The sequence below is a fragment of the Alexandromys fortis genome, unplaced genomic scaffold (assembly GCF_014885135.2).
Source record: "Alexandromys fortis isolate MF-2015 unplaced genomic scaffold, M_Fortis_MF-2015_v1.1 scaffold_21, whole genome shotgun sequence".
In the NCBI taxonomy this organism is placed as follows: Eukaryota; Metazoa; Chordata; class Mammalia; order Rodentia; family Cricetidae; genus Alexandromys; species Alexandromys fortis.
The window spans coordinates 12,898,727-12,924,118 of record NW_026067905.1 but is presented as its reverse complement, the minus strand read 5'-3'; the positions used below and the strand labels follow the sequence as shown (position 1 = coordinate 12,924,118).

The window sequence follows — 25,392 nt, the reverse complement described above, 5'->3', positions numbered from 1 at the left end:
AGCGTTTAGTGGGTGGAGAGCAGTGGTTCTCAACCTGTGGGTCTTGACCCCTTTTGGGGGTCAAACAACATTTTCATAGGGGTCACATATCAGATACATTATGATTCATAACAGTAGCAAAATTACAGTTATGAAGTAGCAACGAAAATAATGTTATGGTTGGGTCACCCCAACACGAGGAACTGTATTAAAGGGGCACAGCATTAGGAAGGCTGAGAACCACTGGTGTTGTAGAGTTTCAGTTCTGCAAGATGACAATGATTTGTGAGGTCTCAACATGGGTGCCATGCTAGTTTAGCTACTGTTTTTTTTTTTGTTTGTTTGTTTTATTTTTGCAGCAGTATCTTACCATGTTGTCTAGGTTAGCCTAGAACTCATGATCCTCCTGCCTCAGACTTCTGAGTGCTGGGATTACAAACATCTGCCAGCATACCTAAACTATTTACTTTAGAATTTTCTTATTTTGTTTTTATTAATGGCATCTCTTATATGTTTTTAGTTTTTTAAAGGTGTGCGATACCATGTTCAGCTTTTAAAAAAAGATTCATTTATTGACAATTTCATACATGTATAAATGTGTTTTGATCAGTTCCATTCCCAATTCCCTCCAATTCCTCCCCTGTCCTCTCCTCTTTTCCTCTCAACTTTATGTTCTCTCTCTCTCTGTCTCTCTGTCTCTGTCTCTGTCTCTCTCTCTCTCTCTCTCTTTCTCTCTCTCTGTCTCTCTCTCTCTGTGTCTCTGTCTCTCTCTCATTTTATTTTATTTTGTTTTTCAAGACAGGGTTTCTCTATGTAATAGCCCTTGCTGTCCTGGAACTCACTCTGTAGCCCAGGCTGGCCTTGAACTCACAAAGATCCACCTGCCTCTGCCTCCTGAGTGCTGGGTTTAAAGGCGTGCGTCCCCTGGCAGCTTTTTTCCATTATTTTTAAACCCACTGAGTCTACTTAGTGCTGCCTGTATGTGCCTGGGTGCTGAATTATCTACTGGAGCATGGGGAGCCTTTCAGAGGCTGAATCCCTGAAGCAAGCTTACTCTTCTCTTTACAGCAGCCATCACTTGCCAATAACATTTCAGTTGGGGTGGGACTTCACAAGCCCCTACCCCTTCTATGCTAGGATTTCTTGACTATTATCTCAAGGTGTGTTACATTTGTTTACGCTCTGGAACATTTGTTTAATGATGTAAAGATGTGCTGTTTTTGTTTATGCTGCATTTGCTTAACTCTGTGAAGCTGTGATTCTTTGTCTAAAACTCCTGATGGTCTAATAAAGAGCTGAACGGCCAATAGCTAGGGAAGAGAAAGGACAGACAGGGCTGGCGAACAGATAGTAAATAGGAGGAGAACTCTGAGAGAGGACGAAGAAGGAGCAAGAGAGAACGAGTGGAGAAGGACGTCAGGGGTCAACCACCAGCCACCCAGCCAGCCATGGAGTAAAAGCAAAAGTAAGATATATAGACGTAAAAGAAAGATAAAAGCCCACAGGCAAAAGGTGGTAGGGATAAAATAATTTAAGAAAAGCTGGATAGAAATAAGCCAGGCTAAAGTCGGGCATTGTATTTGGGAGCTGGGTAATGGGCTCCAAAGAGCAAAGAGTAAAGAGTAAAACAACCAGCAACATTTTGGTGTTCCAATGTGGAGAGAGTGAAAGAACAGCCAACAAAGCTTTGGTTGGCTGGGTCTCATACATTAGTCACATGCCGTCTCAGTCAATGTGAGTCCATGCGCACGATGACGCTGTTGCACTGCAGAGACCCGTTGCTTTTGGCACTTACAGTGATCTTTGAGCTTTACAGGAGGGAAGGGATGTAAATGTTTGTTTAGAGCTGAGGGTTCCACAGTCTTATTTGCACATTGGCTAGTTGTAGGTCTCTGCATTAATTGCCTTCTACTGTAAGAAGGAGCGTCTCTGATGAGGGTTGTGAGATTCTCTAATCTATGGATATAAAGGTAGGAATTTAGGAGGCAATTTACATACCGTGTCTATTTAGAGGAATGAAAGTCTTACATTCTCCCTGAAGGCCTGTGAACTAATAGCCAAAACTAATAGAAAGTTAATAGAATCCAGGCATGAGTACAGTCTTGTGGGCAGTCTTTAAACCCAGTCAGAGTGGATGGTTATTGCCATAACATTCATGCCACAATTGCACCAACCAGTCTCGCCAGGTTACTGGCTACTGTAGTTTGCAGGATTCGCAGCTGGGTAATATTCTCCCCAGGTGGCATAAATGGAAATTTCTGGCACTATGAAAGCTAGGGTTTTACCATCAATTTCTGGAGGGTAACCGAGAGCAGTGGCAATAGCTTGTAATGTTTGAGGATCTGTGGGACCCCACTTAAGAAAAAGAGGCTAGAAGTTCCTTAGCTTTTATTTATCAACCAGAAAACAAATAACTATATCCCACAAGGCTGTAGGTTAGGTTAGGGAAAGTAGGAATGGGAGTGTGTGTGTGTGTGTGTGTGTGTGTGTGTGTGTGTGTGTTGGGGTGTCACCAGTAAGAGAAAGAAAAAAAAATTCAGAAGCCTTTGCCTTTGTCCAGGGCTGTGCTGTACTTGGGGAAGCATTCTGGGAAGAAAGGAGAAGGCTTCCTGTCACCAGGAGCAGTGGCGCGCAGGCAATGTGGAGTGGCAGATACAAATGTGTAGCGCACGCCAGCAGGCTGCGGTGCAGGAGACTAAAAGCCCGCTTGTGCTGTGAGACCTGGCAGGGTGGGCTGGGGGCCGGGAAAGGCCAAGTCCACGGCCTGCAGAGTGCTTTCAGAATTATTGGCGTGAGGCGGCTTTTCAAGAGAGTGCAAGTTTGGCCCAGGGAACCCAGGCAGCGGTGGGCAGAACTGGACTCCAGCCTGCCCCGTCTTCCTCCAGAACATCTCTTGGGACTGCTTCCCTGGCATCCGTGCGTGGCGGAGGGAAGAGTTCGGTGTCTCGGCCATCTGTGATGATACAATTCTGGTCCTAGACAGAGCTTTTGAGGGGCGACCCTGGCAAAGGGATAGCAGGAGGGGCTTCCTCTCCAGACTTTGAAACCAGAGGGAAGCTGGTCTTACGTGAGGCTCTGCTGCTCATGGTTATTGGAACTCAAATTGTCTGCGAGAGCTTAAGTGGTTCACTGACCATGGCCGTATAAGAACCAGACTAGCTCCTGAGGCCTGAGAACCATCCGTTCTACCCATCTGAGGCCATTCTCTGGGAAGCAGTATTAGTGGGGAAACAGCCCTGGTTTTGGGTACTTTTATTTCTCCTGAAGCTTTCCTCCTGGCCGTTAGGGTACCTACCTTTCTCTATCATTTAAAAGAACAAATCCATGACGTGGGAGAACAAGAAGGGTGTGGAGTTTTTTTTTTTTTTTTTTTTTTTTAAGTTTTTCGAGACAGGGTTTCTCTGTAGCTTTGGAGCCTGTCCTGGCACTAGCTCTTGTAGACCAGGTTGGCCTCGAACTCACAGAGATCCGCCTGCCTCTGCCTCCCCGAGTGCTGGGATTAAAGGCGTGCGCCACCACTGCCCGGCTTGTTGTTTTGTTTTTGATTTTCCAAGACAGGATTTTTTCTGTATAGCTTAAGCTGTGTGACTCGCTCTGTCGACCAGGCTGGCCTCTAACTCAGAGATCCACATCTCTCCTTATGCCACCTTTAAGGGTGTGATTGAAAAAGCCATAGCTTTGAACCATTTAGAATATGGAAAATGAGCAAAATCCCCCGACCCCCAGCTCAGTTCCTGGACCACTGTCATTAGCTGCCCACCACAGGCCTCCCTATAGACTTCCACGCTGACCTGGCGTGCTGGCGCCTGTGGGCGTCTCTGCTCACACCTCTCCTGAGCATCCACACCTAGCAAGTCTAGCAGCACTCTGCCCGTGCCCAGGAGTCAATGCTCTGTTATGCAGATTATCTCTTGATGGGTCAGTGGGTAAAACAACACCAGTTGCATAAACCTTCAGGATGTGAGTTCAAACCCTGGAATATGCATAAAAAAAAAAAAAAAACCCCCGAACAGTGGCCTGCGTCTGACCATCAGCACTCCTATGGTGAGATGGGAAGCAGGGGCAGAACTGGCCAGAGACTTAAGGGCTACCAACCAGTTATATGAATCAAATTACTCGTGAGTCTGGGGTGATTATTTGTTTGGTTCAGGCTTCTTTTTAGCCCGAGAATGATTATGACTTCCCAGATTAAATTCAAAGAGCTCGTCCAGTGAGTATGTGGGTCAAGCCTTAGAAATCATTTTTAAACGTTGTTCCCCCATCCAGATTGGATGATCCTGACAAGATGGGGCTCGGGAAACAGTGACAGAGGAAGAGGAGAGGAATTTAAATTCTGCTACACAGCTGGGACAGTGTCTCTCTTGGACCATGGGAAGACAATCATCTTGAAGTTCAAGCCCAAAGCTTCCAGTTTTCCTGCTTTCGTTTGTATTGTTTTGTAGAGCTGGGGTGGCTTTCGTCCCATCTGTAGTAGGACCTGCTACAGCCCAGCGCCAGAGACCACACACCTCCTCTCTTGCTACATACAGTTCTCTAAGGGATTCTATACCCTTTGTCAGAAAGTTTCTCCTTTGGGTCTTTGTGAGTGAACTTCATTAGAATTATGATCAAAGAATCACACATTATTAGAGCAAAAGAAATACAGAAGCAGAGGTGTCTGCCCCCTCCCCCAGGTTTCTAGAAAACGAACCCAGCCAGGATAGTGCTCCCAAGGCTCACTGCTCACAGTTATGCCAACGGCATTGCTGTATAACTGTGAAGTCAGTTTATGCTCCATTTTCTCTTCTGGGACACCGTGGTAGACCAGAATACACATCGTAAAATGTGCCTCTTTTGCACAAGGGATGCTTCGGACTGATTATTTTGAGATATAGCAGACACATGAGAAACTGTGAAAACACGGTATAAATGACTCCTCTGGGGGAAATGTACATTTTTGTAGGAAAATGTCCATTTGTAAGCCTGTCTTCCTTCTGTACTGGGAAGACAAGCCTGAATTAATCTCAGCTAAGTCTTATCAGTGGGAGGAGTGAGAATATCAGTGGAGGGCTCATGCGTAGCATGAACAAAACCTTGGGCTTGTTCCCCAATATTGCCAGAAAAAAGTTTTATCAACTAAGAAAGCTTCAATTTAAATTCTCTTAATAAGAATTATGAGCTGGGGAGATAGCTTAGTAGCAAGAGTACTAGTTGTTCAAGCATGCGGACCTGGGTTCAAATTCTTGCACCCATGTGAAAAGTTGGGCACATATACACCTATAACCACAGTGTTGTTGGGGTGGGCACAATAGGATCGCTGGGGCTTGCTGGCTGCCAGCCTATCTTCTGATTCAGTGAGAAACCCTGTCTCAAAGGAACAGAAAGAGCAGGATGCCAGAATACTTAGTTTTCTGCAAGCATGTCCATACATGTATACACATATGTACACAACACACAAACACGCACACACGTATGCACATACACCTCATGCCAATACTTTCTCCAAAAGTGACTCTCCCCACTTGCTCCTCTCTTTGTCTTTAGCTGGAGATGGTACCAGAACCTGAATCCTAAACCATTTCTTTGAGATTTGGGTTTTGTTGCCTTTGGCTTCTCCCATGTACGTCTCAGGCCTATGTGTAACTAAGCTCCGGTTTCTCTTCGCTAAACTGTTTTGTTCTAGCTGAAAGCTACAAAGAGTAGACGAAAGCTCATGTTTTCTTTCCCTGCGCTCGGAACTCCTGGAAGATATAGGGTATTTCTGTTGTGTCCCACGCAGCAGTCTGATTACAATGGCTTCACTCCTGTTCTGCGCCGGGAAGAGGTGCACGTGAGCCTCTCTGTGCCCAGCCTGGAAGATGGCTAAAGGAAGAGGGAGGCAAACGAAGCTCCCCTCGGTTTCTACTTGCTGACCCAATAACCAGTGTTGAGCGTTCCTAGAGCTGACAGCTCATGGAGAAAACCAGTTCTTCATCCGAGCCAAGGGGAGCCTGTCAGTTCGATGCATCACAGGAAAAGGAAGAGAAAGCATTTCTCTCGCAAGTGGTCCGGGAAGTGTCTGTGTTTGGGATGCCTTTTCTCTGTGTCCTCAGACCATAAGTGATTCAGGCATAGAGCTAGGGCCCAGCAGGGCCTGAACGATCGATTAGCAAGCAGGAGCAGCGGACATCTAGCTTGGTGCCTGGAAACTCAACCAGGCCAGCACCCCTTCTCCCCTAAACTGCAGTACGACTGGCTGACCCACATACCCAGCAGGATCCCATCCTCTGAACCCCAGCAGAGGGACCCTCCTGATGCTTCCTCTATTGCAGGCATGCACTTGTAAACCCGGGCTGGGAGGCAGAGCTGCACAGCCTTTCCTGCATTCGTCCGAAGCATGTATTTATGAGACGGGTTTCTAACGCGATTATTTCTCCCTGCCTTGATCTGATTATATGACCTTTTAGAATTTTCTTTCTTTTGTTCATTCATTCATCCATCCATTGAACAAAGAGCATCTGGCATCTACTTCCTGCTGGGAACCTTCTAAGCCAAAATCAATAGAACGTTTCCCAGGCTTTAAAATTCCCTGCTCGTAACAGCAGCCTATTAAATAGGAAAGCAGAGGGGTGGGCCAAATTCAGAAATAGCCATACTAAATCTAACTTCTGCTTTTTGCTAATTATTCGTTCTCTCCAAATCCCAGTTTCAACAACTCTAAAATGGGAAGCATTCCGCCACAGAATTGTTACGATTTAAAAGGGGGAACATAAATAAAACATTTTGTACTTCATGCCTAGTGCACACACACACACACACACACACAGAGAGAGAGAGAGAGAGAGAGAGAGAGAGAGAGAGACAGACAGACAGACAGACAGACAGACGGAGAGACAGAGAGATGGAGAGACAGAGAGAGAAGTAACCCAATCCGCCTCATTCTCTCTCCTTACTATCTTATAACCCCGGTCAACACTGTCATCCGAGTTCATGTCACTCCCTAGGGCAGTGTTCTTGGAGTTCTAATCCTCTGTGAGAATAAGATCTGTGTCAAGGTCAGCTGCAAAGCCCAGAGCTTGTGGGAGAATGGATCCGTGAAGTCCAGTTAATAAATAAACGCACAGACATCAAGGCTACCGGCTGTCAGAGTAACAAGACTTTATGTTTTCCTGGCTCCTGTCATCTTCAGGTCTGGAAGCACTTAATGAATTAGTCTCGCTTGCAGCCCTCCTGGGCAGAAATCCCGCTGTGTCAACAGCGCGCAGTCACGGTAACCAGCGGAGGTCAAGTGCTTCTCTGTACTCTGCCAAGCAGATCCCTAGAGCGGCTTTGGTGGGGGTTTGTTTCTGATCATAAATGAACAACTGTGTATTAGGTGATTTAGATGACATAAGTCAAAAACTAAGGTCTAAAACCCCTTACAAATCTGTCCATGGAGATAAGTGTGGCTGCTTTTTTATGCTATGTCCGCACAGACATACCACACCCACACACACTTAGGTTATACTGTGTACTTGCTGCTTTAAGTTTAACAACACATTGTATAACCTGTGTTTCTACATCATTTTAAGTGGTAGCCAGCTTACTATAGAAACCGATTGCTAAGCATTTCTGCTGATACTTGCATGGTTTAGATTTGGCTTGGGTATGTCTGTACAAGACTAGAAGTTTGTATTAGAAGCTTGACTTCCCATGAGGGTAGGACTGTTGGAAGGTTTTAAGGGGCTAAGGGTTAGTAGGAAGCAATTTGGTCATTGTGGGCTTTGCCTTCAGAAGGAATTGAAGAGTGGTCATGATGGTACAGACCCTAGAAGGTGGAAGCTGGAGGGTCAGGAGCTGAAGGTTATCCCCAGTTACATGACAGGTTCAAGGCCAGCCTGGGCTATTAAAAACCTAAAGGGAACTGAAGTAGTTCTTCAAGACTTTGGTTTGCTCTCAAGAGAGGGCTTTTACACAAGAGTAACTGTGGTTGGTGGTGTAGCTCCATAGTTAGACTTAGGTTTAATCCCCAACATCACATAAACCGAGGATGATGATACATAGTCTGATGTTGCGTGTTCGAGAAGTGCTAGGCTGTCACGCCTATGCTCACAGACTCCACAGAGGGCCTATGAAGAATGGTAGACACACGAGCAGATACAAAGATAGAACTAAGATGGGCAGGGCAGCTTTAGATTCTTTTCCTGTTGTTTTTCTCTTAAGTCATAAAAGGCTCTGTCCTGGCTAGTTTGACGTCAACTTGACACAAGCTGGAATTACCATAGAGGTGGAAGCCTCAACTGAGAGAATGCCTCCATAAAATCAGGCTGTAGTTAAGCCTGTGGGGTATTTTTTTTTTTTTTTTGGTTTTTCAAGACAGGTTTCTCTGTGGTTTTGGAGCCTGTCCTGGAACTAGCTCTGTAGACCAGGCTGGTCTTGAACTCACAGAGATCCGCCTGCCTCTGCCTCCCGAGTGCTGGGATTAAAGGCGTGCGCCACCACCGCTCGGCTTGTGGGGTATTTTCTTAGTTAGCAATTGATGGAGGAGGGCTCAGTGCATTGCTGGATGAGGCCACCCCTGGGCTCATGGTGCTAGGTTCCATAAGAAAGACTGAGCAAGCCATGTGGAGCAAGCCAGGAAGCAGGACCCTTCCATGACCTCTGCATCATCTCCGGCCTCCAGGTTCCTTTTCTGTTTGGGTCCCTGTCCTGACTTCCTTCAGTGATGGACTACAGTGTAGAAGAATGAGCCAAATAAACCCTTTCTTCCCTAAGTTCCTTTGGCTATGAGTTTTCATCACAGTAATATTAACTCTAATTAAAACAGGTTTATTTCCAAGAAATTGCAATCTTTCCTTTTCAAATACTATAGTAAAATATCTTAAGCTAGATTTAAAAAAAAAAACTTCATTTGTGGGGCTGGAGAGCTGACTCTGTGGCTTAGAGCACTGACTGCTCTTGCAGAGGACCGGAGTTTGATTCCTAGCACCCACACAGTGGCTCACAGCTGTCTGTAACTCCTGTTCTGATAACCTGTTCTGACTTCCACAGGGAACAAACACACACGCGATGGATAGACATACACCCATGCAAGGCAAAACATTTATCCACTTAAAGTAAATAAAGACATAAAACAAAATAAAAACCTCATTTATATTTGGAAATTCCAGAAGACCTAGTTATTATTTGTCTTCCAGAAAGGAAACATTTATATTTATATTTGGAAATTCCAGAAGACCTAGTTATTATTTGTCTTCCAGAAAGGAAACATTTAGGAAGCTGGTGGGGATTGAGGAAAGCCTTGAATCCAAATAAATAAGCATCTCTCTAGAGCACATGGGCATGCTTTCTGAGCAAGGCTATGCTACAGAAGCACAAAGATGAGAAAGCTTCCAGAAGAATCCTCCCCTAGTCTGCCTTTCCTACATGATCTTTCCAACCAAGCATTCAATCATCTCACATCTAAGCTTGTGGCAGTCTGTGTTGGAGACAGCTTGTTACCGAGCAGCTAGTGATTTCATCCCCCTCTGTCTGCAGAGGGGACCCTGGGTTTTACTCATCAGCGGGCACACTGTGAAACAATCTTTGTATACTATAAACATCTATTGCTCACAGTGTTAATAAAAAGCTGATTGGCTAATAGCTAGGCAGGATTTTTGTGGCAGAGAGAATGCTGGGAAGGAGGGCAGAGTCAGAGGAGTTGACGGCCAGATGGAGTGGAAGCAGGACATACAGGAGAGGTTGAAGCCACAAGGCTCGGGGCAGCACAGTGATGAATAGGAATAGGTTAAGTTATAAGAGCTAGTTAGTAATAAGCCTGAGCAATCAGCTCAGCTTTTATAATTAGTAATAAGTCTCTGAGTGGCGATTTGGGAAGCCACTGGTGGAACAGAGCTGATCGCGGTCCCAATGAAAACCTCCACCTTCATAGGCTAAACACTGTTAGTGAGACCAGGGATTGGTAAAGATGCGGGCTTTTAGCAGCCACGTTCCCTTGAGATGTTCTTGATATCTGTAGGAGTTATTCACATGGATTTCCTGCCACTGTTCTGAACTTAACAGGCTTAAAACATAACTTTCTCCCCAAAGTAACAACTCTGATTTCCGTCAACATGATCGCCTTTGCTCAGTTGCGCAGCGCTGAAAACTTGAGCCGACAATACTTTTATCCTCCTTAGGGACGGTTACAAACCTTTGCTTTGTTTCTCATCCCTCATATCACTCAGTCTTACTCTTAGCAAACAATACTGTCTGTGTCATGGAGGAGAATCACAACATCAAGAGCCTCCTGAGCAGACAGAGGAGGAGTGGGGAAGGGGGAGGGGAGGAGGGAGGGAAAACCGAGATCAGGTTGTAAAATAAATGAAAAAAAATTAATTAATAAAAAAGAGCCTCCTGAGCCTGCTGTCCCATTGCTAGCCTAACTAGTCTTGTTCAGGATTACCCCAAGCCTCACCTCTTTACTCCCCATGGGGAGGCTGACATGTTCTCCTGGTCTGCCCAGCCTCCCACGTGTGGTCTAGGTCTACCTCCTGCCCTCCCTGAAGTCTGCACTTGGTTGACTGTTGCCTCTGCCCTTTCCCTTTTGTCTTCCCTCTTGACTGTCCTTTCAGCTCTTGGACACCATCAAGCTTCTGTCGCTCTTAAAACAGCTCCTTGCTCCCACGCGATGCTACCGCCCAGTGATGTCTCTTCTCCTCCAGGACAAAGCTAGGAGGAACAAAGTTTATACCGGAAGTCCCCTATCCCTGCAACAGGCACCCAGCCCCTGCTGCATTTCTCTGCCCGGTCACAGCCAGACACCTCCAACATTTGTATCTGCTGCCTCTACCTTCTTGCAACGTACTCATCCTGGACTTGCTGAGATCTGACTTCAGGCCACTATTCTGAAACTGCTTCTGCACAGTCTTCAGTGACCTCCATACTGTCTCTCCCACACACTCTGCTATTGGCCAGTCACTGCTCCTCCAAACTTACCCTTAATTGTTTTCTTCAACCTCTCACGGCACGGCCTCCCCAGATTCTATGTACGGTTCACTAACAACCTGCTCCCTCCTAACCCTGCCTCTGCACTCAGGGGTCTTCCCAGGTTTCTGCCTTTGCTCCACCATGCCTACCTCAGGCACTTACATAACCATGGCTCATCCTTGAGTCCCAGACTTGTGACTCTCAAGACTATATTCTTAGATGTCTCACAGGAATCACTGATACTTCTCTCTTTTCCAATGTAAATCTTTTTGTTACTTCTTTCACCACCCAAAGCCTCGAAGTCCAGCAACCCGTGGGTCACCCCTTCTCTACAGTCAAATCACCTAGTTCTACACATCTTCTCATTTTCTAGAGCAAATCACTCAGATTCACACTACTGTAACAAAGTACATGAGATTTACAAAGCAGCAAAATTTATTTGACCTGTCTGAAGCTTCCAGCCCAAGACCAGAGTGATCTATTACTTTGGGCCTTGGTTTGGGATGTTGGAAGGCAGTGGCAGGGAATAGGTAGTAGAATAAACTGTTTATAGCAAAAAGCCAAGAAGTAAGGGGATCACTGCCACAAACCCTCTTGAATAGTACATTCATAACAACATAAGGACTTCATACGGCCTAACATCCTGCAGGTTTTACCAGCTCCCAATAATGCCCCCTTAATTCTAACCCTTTAACATGAAGATGAGATAGACCTTTCTTCTCTGTTCTTTAATGCCTTTGTCTTCATTGGGCTGATTAACCCATGACTAGATAGTTACAATCTATTTATGTCTTTTGTAAACCATCCATACCCATCTCTTCCCATTAAGCTTTGCAAGGCTCCTACTGTCCCTTATTGTTCCAAGTGTATCCTCTGGATTTTATAATTATACTATGAGTCCTTTGAGGACATGGGTCATGTATAGTCTTCTAGAATCCTCCAATGGTTCCAGAACAGCAGTGACTATAGATTAGATGGCTTCAAAACATATGAGACAGCAATAAAACCTGTCTGCTAAGAGATAGGCTATATTCTGGCACAAAGGATGCTATTCACTTAATTCTACTGCCATAGTTACAAGATGTGCCGTGTGTCGGCAAAACCTCAGCAAAGAAGTTGGTAATGGTTTTCTGAGGATCCTGGGAAAGGTATTCCACCAAGATGCTAGCATGAGCTAGCTACCACAAAGTCTCAGATAACTTTGGAGATCTTTTTGTCGTTTGTTTGAGACAGGGTCTCTGTACATAGCCCTGGATGCCTTGGAACACATTATTTAGATCAGGCTTGGCCTCAAACACAGAGATCTTGCCTCTACCTCCCAGGTACTGTGTGTGCCACCATGCCTAGCCCTATTTTAAAGATCTTACATTTGAGGGGAACTATCTGTAAAGTTTTATGTGGTCCTGGAGAAGATCTCAGGGTCCTGGAACCTTGGGCCTATGGTCTAACTGTTTTGTAATGGTTGTTTTATCTTGGAAGCAAGGGTCAACAGTTTAAATCTTACACAAATCTCTTCCGTTTTCCAGAGTTTAAGACTGTTCTATTTCCATTATCTTGAGGCTCAGGCTATTTGATAACCTTTGTTATACATCCTCCCCCATCACTGACTCATCCTCAGTAAGAATTCCAGCATCTTCTACCGTTCACCCTGGAAAACTTTAACACGGAGAGAAATGACTTCCTTAACTCCCTAACTCCAGATTCCACCGCCTCCTTGACACCAATGGCTACCATTTTGCATTTCAGTCACCCAACACCATGGTCATATTTAGGATCCATTTCACCGGAACTGCCCTCTGGTAACCCACACCTGGACAATCACAGTCTCCTGACAGTAATTTCATCTCAGAGCATAGTGATGGTGGCCATATCCCCCTCCTACACAACTCATACCCAAACTGCTCCTCTATTGTCTGTTAGACAGAGCTTTCTAACATATAAACCCGGGAGTGTTATGTCCCTGCTCAGAAATTTACATTGGCCCCACATTTCCTACAGGATCAAGAAGTCAGAGTCCTTAACCTAGCATGCAGCCTACTACGCTGCTGTCTACTCTCTTGTCTCTATAAGTGGACATGTCATACTCTGACATGACTGGACTACATACGGTTCCTGGCCTCCCCTGCCAGCCACTAAGCTCCCAGAGTCTCTCTCTGCCGGGAAAGGCTAAAGGCTACCTTCCTGCCTGACTCATCTTCAGCTCCAGTTCAAACACCAATTTCCCCCACCGTGCTCTGGAAGCCTTTTCTGCCTCTTCCAGGTAGAGCTAGGGGCTCTTCCTCCAGGGTGGCCGAGAAGCAGCCACTGCAACATTTACTTTATCAGATTTCGTAGCACGAAGGCGGGAGAACCATTCCTGTTCATCTCTGTATCTCAGCCCCACGTGCAGGCCTGGCTCAAAGTCGTTTCAACAGACATTATGGAAGGAATAAAGGAATGAGTTCTAAAGTCACCCTGCCCCTTTTCATGCGAGGTCAGAAGAGCCTGGGCACTGGAATTAATTGGATCTCTTCTCTCTTTACCCTGGCTCACTGCCCTGCCCATATGATTAAACCTCCTAATAGAATCGGCTAAGCAGCACATACACATCCCTCAGCATCAAGGAGAAGAAAGGCTTCCAAGTGCGTAGAGAAGAAAGAGTACCAGGGAGAGTTAGTGAACATTTTAATTTAAAACGAATTTTGCGCTGGGCACTGTGCCAGCCACTGACAGTGAGGGTGAAACTTAAAGTGACAGCATACATTAGTTGGTCACTTCCTCTGTGTCAGCCACAGTTCTATGGGGGAAGGGGCAGGTGTTCATGGTTATCAGTCTTAGTTTGCTTATTAGGAAATAGGCCCAATGTCACATAGCTAACAAGCGCAGCAGTACTGCCACCTCGGCTAGCTCGCCCTTTCTCTCTTTGCCGAATGCCCTCACACCTGTTCTCAAAACCCTTTCTGCTTTCTTGCTTCTCCTTTGACTTCCTTTCAGCTTTCTTGCCTCTCCTTTGACTTGACTTCCTTCTCTTCATCAGATGCCAGCACCACCCAGAGATTGCATCTGCTCCTTCTTCTTCCTACCCAGAGATGAAGGATGCTCTTCACCCGATTCTTGTGCCAGCTCAGGGAGAGAAGACACCATTCCTCCTAAGTGCAGCTTCTCCACCAGACATTCCAAGGTAGCTACCCATCTTTTCAGGAACCTCACACTATGATCCTTTCACTCCCAACTTTCCTATTAAATTGGATCCTCCCCGTTGTCTTTTTAAAACACCATGGCAAGAACGCTAGCTGCGAGGTCCACCCTCACATGTAAGTCTGCGGTCCACTCTGAGTTGGGTTTTCTTGTGTGTGGTATCAGACACGGGTTCAGGCTTCTCTTTCACGTGCATGATTTTCTCACCCAACGTACTGAAGAGACTGCCCTTGGCCTATTGGATATTTTTGGTGCTTTTGGCGAAGATTAATTAAACATAAGTGGCTGTGTGGGTGTATTTAGGAGCTTGAAAATTTTGCTCTAATGGTTGATAACTGTCTGTATTCCATTCCAGTTTCTTTTTCCTTTCTCTCTCTCTCTCTCTCTCTCTCTCTCTCTCTCTCTCTCTCTCTCTCTCTCTCTCTCTCTCTCTTAGTGTTTCTTTGTACAGTCCCGACTGTCTTGGAACTAGCTCTGTAGGCCAGGCTAGCCTTGCATGCTCAGCGATCCACTTATCTCTGCCTCCCAAGTACTGGGATTAAAGGCGTGTGCCACCATCACCTGGCTCCAGTCTATTTTAATTCGTGTAGCTTTGTGATATATTTTGATGGGAGGATGTGTGGTGCTTCCAGATTTGGGCTGTTCAAGACTGTTTGTATATCTGAGGAATTTTATGGTTCTACACAGATTTTAAGATTATACTGTGCATTTTTAAAATTTTAAATAACATTATTATTTATTTGTTTATACTGTGTTGGGGGTGAATGACATGGCACAATTGTGGGAGTCAGAGAACAACATTTGTGAACTGTCTCTTTCCTTCCACTGTAGGGATCCCAGGTATCACACTCAGGACCAAGGGCAAGTTTCTTCACCCACCGAGCCATCTCACTGGTCCCTGTTTTGTATTTCTATAAAAATGCCACACCATTGAGATTTTGACAGGGAAAGAAAGGAATAAAACTGCCCCTATTTATAGGTGACTTGATATGCGCACAAAGCCCTAAAGGCTTCACACAAAATGCTAGAACTAATCAATGAATTCACCAATGACACTGGATACAAAATCAGCAAAACTGAGTGGTGTTTTTAGCAACATTGAGCCTTCTAATCTGGGAATAAAGGATAGCCTTCCATTTGTGTGTGTGTGTGTGTGTGTGTTGTTTAATCGATATTTTGAAGCTTTTAATATACAAAATTTTCTCCTTCATTTGTTAATTTTACTCATTCTTGAGGTTGTGTGTGTGTGTGTGTGTTGTGTGTGCATGAAAGGTGTGGCTATTGGCCTAATCTGATGGCTAGATGGTGGGTGTATAAACAAACATGTACCTGGGGCTGGGGAGATGGATGAAGAGCAGAGTTCAGATTCCCAGCACACATGTGAAGGCACAGAGGTTCGGGTCTGTAGCTCTGGCACTGGGCTAGTGAGGGGGCAGGAAGATCTGTGGGTTTGCTGCCATTCAGTTGCCCAATTATTAAGACCTAGGTTCAGTGAGAGTCTTTTTATAATAGGTGGAGAGCAATAGAAGACATCTGGCATTGACTTCTGGCCTCTACACATTCATATAGAGATGATCATGTCTACATGCACACGTGTATGTGTGCACACACACACAGAAACACACAGGGCTGGAGGGAACTGTATTGTTGGTTTTGGAAATTATATTTTAGTAAATTCTCTGGTTAATTCTAACATTTTTGAGGCATCATAAGGGTTTTCTATAAATAGGGACAGTCTGCTCCTTCATCCCTACCTGGATACCCTTAGTTTCTTTTCGTCCCTAAAGGCACTGGCTAGGACGTGTGCTGTTATGTTGAGTGAAACTGGCAGGAATGGCCACTCTTACTTTTTTTCTGATATTAGAAGAAAAGGTTTCAGGTTTTCAACACTGGGTATGGTGCTAGTTATGGGCTTTCCACTGGCTTTTGTTTGAGTGTGTATGTAAAAGTGTGTATGTGCATTGTTGTGCGTGTGGATCTGCTTGCCAGTGTGAATGCCAGGGTTCTACCTTGCCACAGGAGTGCTAGAATTACAGACTCACTACCACGTCCAGCTCCATGCGTTCTGGGGATCTGAACCCAGGTCCTCACATTTCACACAGCAGGTGCTTTACCCAGGAGCCCTTAAAAGTAGAAATTCTGATTATGTCCCTGCTTGATAGACTTTCTGCTGTGACAAATACCTGAGCACGTCAACTTAAAAGGAAGAAAAGTTCGTTTGGGCTCAGTGTTTCAGAGGTGTCGGCCATCTACAGGGAAGAGGCGAGGGCAGAGCAGCTCACCTCATTGCGCCTGGGAAGCAGAGAACAGGGGAAGGGGGAGGGGCTGGGAGAAGGGAGCCTGATCTAGCAGGCCTTCTCCTTTTTCCTCTCTTCTTCCATCCAAGCCCCTGGCAGACGGGACCCTGCTGCTCACATTCAGGGTGGTTATTTGCCCTTAGCTAACTGTCTATGAAGATGCCGTTCTCCCCACACTCCGGGTAGGCTTTGTTAATCCCTGGGTGCTTCTCCATATGGTGAAGTTGATCATCTGGGTTAATCATTATAATTTTCCTGCTGCTTAGTCCTTCAGAGATGCTCACCAAATCTTAGTCCTTCAGAGACGCTCATCAAATCTTAGCTCTTCAGAGACCGCTCATCAAAATCCTTAACATGACCAAGACTGTGCGTTCTTCTTCCTCTTGACCTCTTCCGCTCATCTTGTAGAATGCTCCCTCAGTCTCTGGACTCTACATCCACTGGCCTGCAGAACCTCAGATGCCGTGTTCTAAGGAAGGCCTTTGGTCCTCCATGGGAAGTCCTCTTCCAGCTTCTGAGCTCTTCTCCCCACTAAGCTCTCTCAGTGCTCAGGTTTCAGCTCAACCACAGTTCCTCAGCTGATTTCCCAGCTCCTCCCTGAAGGGTCCCAGATCCACAATCAACAGTAAATGCTTGTGATACCCTGTGCCGTTCTATGGCTTGAGCCACAGCACCTCTGTATGTTTCTTTAGTGATAGTTTATTTCTCCTAAACCACTTCGAGCTGCATGAGAACTGGGCTGTTGGCTGTTTTCCTTCCTTCTCAGCAGTGCGCCGGGGGACATCTGATAAATCCTTGCTGGTGTCTTGGAAATGCAATGTTCACTTTTCAGTCTGATACCATCTGGCTTCCAGTCTCATTACTCTGCCCAAATCGTCCTTGCTGAAACCATCAACAGTCGTCAAATGCCAAAACTTCCTTGAAATCCTGGGGTTCTACCAGCTGGTGTGAGGGTTTCCTGCATTAAAATAGAATTTGGGTAGTCCCCCTCCCAACTCATAGGAAAAGAGTGGGCTGATAGAATATTTTTAACCTGATGTTTTTGTTTCGTAAGTTTTCCTGACAGTTGGTACCTATAGTAGAACCTAGCACAAGATGTTTTCCTATTTAGCTCCAAATTATGTTTTCAGTAATTGTAATGTATGAATATTTCATAATTATTCTCCTCCAAAAAGAACCATGATTTCCCTGAGTTCTAGCATATGAACAATTTTGAGCCCCACTGGCCAAATCGAAAGGAATATTTTGTCCTCTAATTTGTTCTCTTTGCAGTGTCTGGTACTGTTTATCATGTTGTTCATTCGTTTTTAGCAAGCAGTACTTATTAGGCCTGTATGATGTTTTCAGGCAGCCCTTGTCCCCGGGTCCACTATGGCATCTAACACTCCTGTGATCTTGTCCATGTGCTGTGTGGTCCTGGATGGAACAGAGACTACTGCCTTCCCCACCCCCCCTTTCTCTTCCTCTACAATCACACTACCACTTAGGCCAAATATAAAAATGATTTTGTTGACACCTAAGTAAATAAACGAGTGAATGGACAAACGAACAAAACGATGAGATGGACATTATCTTGTTCCTGTGTCCTGTGTCCCCACTGAAGAAGCCACGGAGACACAGAAACTTGGGAGAACAGAAAAGGTGGTCTTCACCATATGGTATATAAAATACCATCTGCTTTTTTCTCAATTAAAGTTGACTTGATAGAAATTATGATAGTCTAACAAGTCTGGGCATTTCACTTCTAATATCTATAAGCCATCACCAAGACACTGCTTTTTGTTAGTTTGGTTTTTGGTTTTCGAGACAGGGTTTCTGTAAGTAGCCCCGGCTTTCCTGGAACTAGCTCAGTAGACCAGGCTGGCCTCACACTCACAGAGATCTGCCACCTCTGCCTCAAGTGTGGGGGTTAAAGGCGTGCACCGCCACCACGCAGCTAAGACATTGCTCTTAAAGCACACAGCCCACCTTTATGTCATATATTATGAATGATTTATGGGGATACAAACAGTTTCACTCTATAAACATTTTTAAATGCCATGAGCTGCAGGTATAGCTTGGCAGTGGAGTGTCTTATGAGAAGCCTTGAGGATCAATGGAAAGACATGGAAGAAAGGCAGGAAAGGAAAGAAAGGAAGAGGAGAAAAGAGGAGAGAGGGAGGAGAGAAAAAGGAAAGGAGAGAAGGGAAAGATATTGGCTGTGTATTGTGCCTGTGGAGAAGCTAGGTAAACAATGAGATTATATTAATGTTTCTTTACTTCATATTGTAACCCTGTGCCTTGCCCAAACTACTCTCTTAGTTCTGCCCTTTCTCCCAAGCTTGTCAATCAACATCACTCTAGCACCTAGGCCTAATTCAAGGGTCACTTCCAAGTGACCTTAAAAGTCTGTCAGAGTCAACTGGCCAGCCTCTGATCCACTTTAGTGTTTCTGTCCCTGACAGCATGTCACCCGTTGCTCTACTTACCGTCTCTGTTGGTGATATGAATATTCCTTTCCCATACTGCCTTGCAGTTATCTAGAACCTGGCGGCCATGCCTTGCTTGGCTCCGATTTCCCAGTGCTTTGAGAAATATGTTTTCTAAATCCAAGCAAGTTGAACTGACCATTTACTACCAGGAGGCTATGTAAGCATCTTTTTCTATTTTTTAATATTAGTGGGCTCTCTGGCTTTCCCCTTGATGTCTAGGTTCTAGTGGCCTTGGCTGAAAGCCCAGGGCAGCTTCTTGCTCCCATCTCTGTAGACAACCATAGGACATCAAAAAAAGCAATTCTCTTCTGTGATCCAGAATTTATTTGGGGAAAAACTCAAACTATTTCTTTCTGCAGTGGAATGGAGGTCAGAGGTGAGTCCTCACCAGTGAGTTACAAGAGAGCAAGGCTCTAAGAGGCCTTGGGCTATTTCTTCTAAACATCAGACAGACTCCCAGCTTAGACCTGAGGCCCAAGGGACACCTCTGCTGACTTTCTCCTTGGTACAGACACAGATTTCCATACCACTAGTATCTGGACCAAAGCAATGACAATCACCATTCCCTGGGGGACATCACAAGGCTGTCTCAGTCCTATCTGTTATATGAACACAGACAGAAGAGACCTGGGAATCTAACTAAGAATATAGATAGTTTTATCCCTGTGCTGTGAAGTGTACAAACTTCACAGTGATTCCAAACTTCAAAGCATGTGATTCCCAGCCTCAGCTGGTTACAATCCAAAGCTATATGTGCCCAGGTGACACTGGTGTACCTGCCTCCCAAGTTACCATACAGAGAACAAGAGGCTGTGAAGGGACAGGAGAAAGAAAGACTTGTGGCTTCACGGGGAAGGGTCTGAGCTCTCACACGTCCAGGTTCAAGACGGCAAATGTGCTTCACAGAGTGGCTGGGAGCTGGGAAGGGGAAACTGGAGAAGCCATCTTGTGGCTGGAAGAGTCTTTCTGTTACCCAATAGCCTGCCCTGCCTGAAAAGGTGAGGACTGTAGCCAATATGCCACCACCACCCACCATCCTGTCTGCATTCATTACTTCCAGGCTGGGCTGCCAGGGGAACGGATTCTTAGGGCAAGGAAGTGGACTTGGCATTGTCACTGATGAAAAGTCTTCAATGAGGCATCTCAGGAGACTCCATTTAATGATGTGAAAACTCCCTTGCTCAAATACTCCGAGGGCAATATAGCCCTAGAGTCCAGAGTGGTTTTCTTGTTAATTTTAAATTGCTCATGTGTCTGTGCGAGTGTAGCCCTATGTATGCAGGTGCCCACAGAGGCCAGAACAGAGCATTAGATCCCCTGGAGCTAGAGTGTCAGGCAGGCTGTGGCACACGGTGCTGGGAACCAGACTCTGGTCCTCTGGAAGAGCAGCAAGTGCTCTTAACTGCTTAGCAGTCTAGCCAGCTCAGCCCCAGAATAATGTTGTGGTGGCCCGAGTGAGAATAGCCCCAGAAGCTCCATGTTTGGATGCTTAGGGAGTGGCACTATTTAAAAGGATTAGGAGGTGTGGCCTTGCTGGAAGAAGTGTCACTGGGGGGTGGGCTTTGAGATTTTCAAAGCCCAAGCTAGGCACAGTGGCTCTCTCTTCCTGCTGCCATGCTTCCCACCATGAAGACAATGGACTAAACCTCTGACCCTGTAAGAGGTTCAATGTTTTCTTTTTATAGCATTGCTGTGGTCACGGTGTATCTTGATAACAATAATGGCAATACAATATTGACTAAAACATTGGTTCTTTCAAACATGCCTTCCCCTCCCTGGGGTCCAAAAGCTACCCCCCAGAAACAGACCTACATATTTCCTGATGTCACTGCATTCTTCTTGGTCCTTCGCCGAGGACTGCTGTGTGTTCACTATCCTGTGGTTGCAGTGAGACCATGAGAAGAGACGTGGTTCTGCTTATTGGGATTGTTGTTAAGGCTAGCCGAGTGTGCCTTGTCTACCCAGCTCAGACGGCCTCCTGTCCGAAGGTATCTCTTCTTCCTGGCTTCCTAAGAACAGCCATTCATGTTTTAAAAAATATTCTGCATGGTCCTGATATTGTGGCCCTGTGTCCTTTGGTTTTAAACCAAAGGAATCCTCTTGAGCGCCATAAAAATTGGGAGGTGTCACCAACACCGTTCAACTGAAGACGTGTTCGAGGGAACATGGCAGGCACAGGGCAGAGAAAGAGGGTTTTTTGGAACTTTACATGATTCAAGGTTCAAAAGACACAAAGGGATTACAGTCGCATCAGTCTTGGGGTCAATCGATACTGTTAGACGTCTCATTCTTCATCTCACACTTCTATAACACAGTGTACCTCTATACATCTTCTCTTCTCCCCTAAGCCCATAGCTTGGAAAACAGTCCCCATCAGTTATATAGGAACCTTCCCAATTCTTTTCCTATAGATGAATTGTATTTGACTATTTGGAAGTAGGGTAAAATATTCAACAAGTTCTTTCGAGGAATACATAGTTTCCCTTTCATAATTCAAACAATGCTATGATAAACTCATGCCCCTGTGTCTCTGAAAGTATAGCAAGCAGCAAGTTAAATCCCTAAAAGTGGAATCAATGGGGCAGATGGGCCAGGAACTTCTAATCCAGATGGGTATTTCCAAAATATCTCCAAAGAGGTTGTACCACTTGACTTCCCTGCCAACAACTTAGGAGAGAGCCATCTGCCCAGAATCTCATGAGCAGTTATCAGTCTTTTCACTGTTGGCTGACTGAAGGGAGTGTCTATGTTACTGTACTCTGCATAATAAAGCCAATGAACAGCATCCTGCTCTTCTAGACCCGCACTTCCCCCAATGGATTCACAAACATCTGGCTGTAAACAACAGTCTTTACCTAGGGATGGCTATGAATTTGGGGCATCACAGGGTGTTAGTTCTAGGGGACATTAGGATATGAGCGACTGGGCTACAGGGCACAGCACCTCCACTTTATGATTTACTAGCTTTATGATCTTTACAAATAATTTTACGTCTTCCAAATTCGGTCTCTTCACATTAAAAATGGAGGTAATATTGATTTTTGCAACGCCTTGCGTCTGGCACATGAAAGATACTTAATAATGGTTCTTAAATGGCTAGCAGTTTCCCTGGGAGTTAATAATCACAGGTCAGGGATAACCTGGATACTTTCCACAAAGGGCGTTCTCCTTTCCTAGCCAGGACCAAATGGCCTTTTCCTCAAGTGGTCAGACCATTTCCGCCTCCTCCCCTGAGTCACCTAGTGTCTTCCACTGCCTGAAGTGGATTGCTGAACTCTGCTTTGGGCCTGGGTGAAGACTAGGCCAGCTTGTCCCTGGGCCAGCTTTCCTCACTGCCGTAAGATGTCTGCTCGCAAAGGGACTAAGACAGCGCTCCTTTGCAATTACAGATGGACAGGCGAGAGGCAGCACAGAATCCTCTGACAAAATGCCAGGCGCTTTCTCTCATTGTCACCATACTCTGGTGTCTGCCTTTTCAGGGTATCATTTCTGAGGAGGCCAGCAAAGACAGATCTCTAGCCCTGACAGGAATGCCCACAGCTAGGGTTTCTGTTTGTGGCCATAACCATCTCCTCAGTTTTCCATTCAGGCAGACAGCATCCCCTTTCACTCTGCAGGATGGTGGAAATTATGAGCATGTTCCTGGAGTGAGTGGGGCTCTTGGAGGAGAGCTGCAGCTGCCTTGCCGAATGCACGTTTGAGTCATCAGAAAACTACACTTGGTTTCTCTCTGGATACTAATGTGTCTGTATGCAGTTTAGAGCCTCTCCCTCATGGGAGCTGGGAGAGGAGGCTGAGAAAATATAACTTATCAGATTGTGCCTTTGTTCTTTTCCTTTCGTTCACTGCTGACTGTTCTGGAAGGGACAGGATCAGAATGTCCGTGGCTTCCAAAAACTCCCCCAGTACAGAAAAGGGACTGCCTCTTCCCTTGGAAGACGGCAAACCCCAGGGAATCTCCCGCAAAGTGAACGCAAGGTGTCTTGTGACCCATCATTGTCCCTGGTACTATCTCCTATTGTGTCTGGAATTATTTCTCCTGGGACTGGCTCAGACCCAGGCAGGACACAGAGATCCCACTGCATACATTAATCCTTGCCAGTTACATGGCTGCTTCTCTGGAATCGGCCCTTCAAGCCTGCTTGGGAGAACCCAGATGCTGTTCTCCTGCAACCATGCCAACAATGTGGTCCTGGACTGGGAGAGCTCTGGTCTGCTGTCCTCACAGACTGGAAAAGCGCAGAGAATGTGTCTCAGTCTGCAGGTTGGACGCCTCCCACGTTAAACTTGTTAGGAAACATAAACGTCCAGGGTCCCACAGCTCCATGCAGAGAAAAGGAAGGTCCTGGTAAGAACAAAAAACAAAATACCCCCAACCAAAATCAAAGCGGCTGAAGCTAGCTCTAGGGTGCTGATAGTTCTCAGGTCTCATTGCTGTCGTTCTTTATGCCTCTGAGGACACCACCCTTTTTAGGGAGTCTTCTGGAGCAGCCACATGCACCAGCAGAGCTCAGGGTGACCAAGATCAGGCAGTAGACTCCCTCGGGTGACCAAGACCAAACAGCAGACTCACTCCAAGCCCTGTCTCTCCATCCCTTATCTTTATTTGGGTCAAGCCTTGGTACTGCTAGCCAAAGCTTCCTCCTGGCTGATGCGGGATCCGGGATGCGGGTGCGGGAGGTGGGCCCGGGGGGCTCAGGAGCAGGCAGGCAATGGACCGGCCACGGAGCCGGATCTCTGCGGGGAAACCTCTGGCTGCCCTGGACCCAGGGTCTCTGGCAAAGATGCCTGTCCCCAAATTCCCTCGGGTTGTCGCGCTCACACATCCCGCCCCTTGAAGCCACAAAAGCACCTTTGCCCTCATTATTCCGTAAAACTTCAGGAAAATCCCTAGTAAGCTTGCTGGAAACTGGACTCACCGACCGACAACTGCCAATGACCAGGGCAGCACCCCCTCCCACCAGTCCCCCATGGATCCCCTCCCTACACCCACGATCGCTAGGTCCCCGTGCCTAGGAGAGCCCTGGAAGCACTCAGTGACGCCTGCCCCGCGGCTGAGCGCAAGGGTTCCAGAGGGTCGCCAGAGCCAAGGTTCAGCCATGAAAGCAGGAGGGATCCCCGGAAAGTGGTGCGGGGAGCCGATGGGCGGGGGTGGGGGGAGGTGAGGGGCTCCAGGAACTGGCAGCCACCCGACCGCGCCCCTGGGAGCTACCGCAGCTGGAATCAGGAGAATGCAGAGCGTGGAGCGCGCTGCGCCGCTGCGCAAGGTGGCGCGGGGGCGCACTTACCTGGGTGTTCAGTCGCCCTCGACAGTGCTCTGGCGCCCGGCACATCCACGCTCCCAGCTTAGAGATCCGCCTGCTGTGCGGCCGCACCGCTCGCTCTGCGTGGGCGATTGATTGCCCCGTAGGTACCGCGGTGCAGGCTGCTCAGCTCCGCCGTGGCTCCCGCGCGGCACTGCCTCGGGCTCAGCGCGCCTTCCTTCCAGCGCCAGCCGCCCGGCCGGCCCACGTGAGGCTGCTCTGCCCGCCCCGGCTCTGAGAGAGCGCTGGTCGAGTACCCAGCCCAGAACCTCCTGCCTCCTCCAGGTGGCCTGGGATGGGGGCAGGTATCAAGAGACCTGATTGGCGCTGGCGGGAGTCCTGGAAGAACCCCCAACCCGCAAGGAGAATTGCGTTTAGGGATCTACTAGGTCCGCTCGCGAGTTAGTCCAGAAAACACTCTTCACCCAGCTCAGCTGCCTTTTAGCCCAAGAAAAGCAAAGCTCAGGAGTCGCAGCGTCCAAGGGACAACTCAGTAGTGAGGACTTGACGAGCTGTAAATGGGGTCCAGCGTGGAAAATCCAGAATGAGAATTTAGGCGCCAGAGTGTGTCGCTGTCCACTGAAGAGGGACCGCCTCAACAGCTACCTCAAAGGCTAGATCTTTGTGCTATTCCCAGGCCTGGGAGTCTAAAGGCCCAAGGTCCCTGCCTTTGATGTACAAGGTCCTTGTGGAGGAGGCAGAGTTAGAGTGTGTGCTTACCTAGCCCTGTGATGTCAGACCTAACAGAAAAGGGACAAGAGAAACATTAGCGGTGCTGGGGATTTCATAACTGTCGTCTTAAAAAAAATTTTTTTTTTCTTTAACGTACTATGGCCTCCGTGTGAAGGTCAGGGGACAACTCGCAGGAACCGGTTCTTTCCTTACACAATGTTAGTCCCAGGGCTTTTAACTTGTTTTTAACAACAAGTGTCTTTAACCTCTGAACCAACTCACCAGCCCCTCCTTAATGTCTTCAGAGGCTGAGAGTTGCCTGTGAACTGTACCCCAAACAGGAAAATCGTGAGAGCAGTTGTTGGAAGGTCCGTTTGGAGAACAGGGCAGGAAGAGAGTGAAGGAGCTAGCCTAGTTGAGGTTCTCAGGCCAGAATCCCTTTCTCAGGATTCTCTGTCAGTCCTGTTCAGGCTGAAGGTTTGGAGGAAGGAACGGGGTCACTCAGGATAAACTCAGTGAGGGAGCATCCTACTGGATCAGTTATATTTTCTATTTCACGCTCAGGGTAGTCTGGTACTATTCAAGGAA

At 46.7% G+C, this 25,392-nt stretch overlaps 1 protein-coding gene across 6 annotated transcripts in view; it reads right to left on the bottom strand.

Annotated features, from left to right (window-relative positions):
* The window catches only part of LOC126497413 (protein FAM163A), a 73,160-nt gene extending 48,471 nt beyond the window's left edge, over positions 1-24,689 (bottom strand). For all 6 annotated transcript variants that reach the window (XM_050135428.1, XM_050135431.1, XM_050135430.1 and 3 more), the window contains exon 1: positions 24,118-24,689. The gene's annotated coding sequence lies outside the window, so the exon portion shown is untranslated. The remainder of the gene's footprint in view (positions 1-24,117) is intronic.
* Between the last annotated feature and the right edge of the window lie 703 nt (positions 24,690-25,392).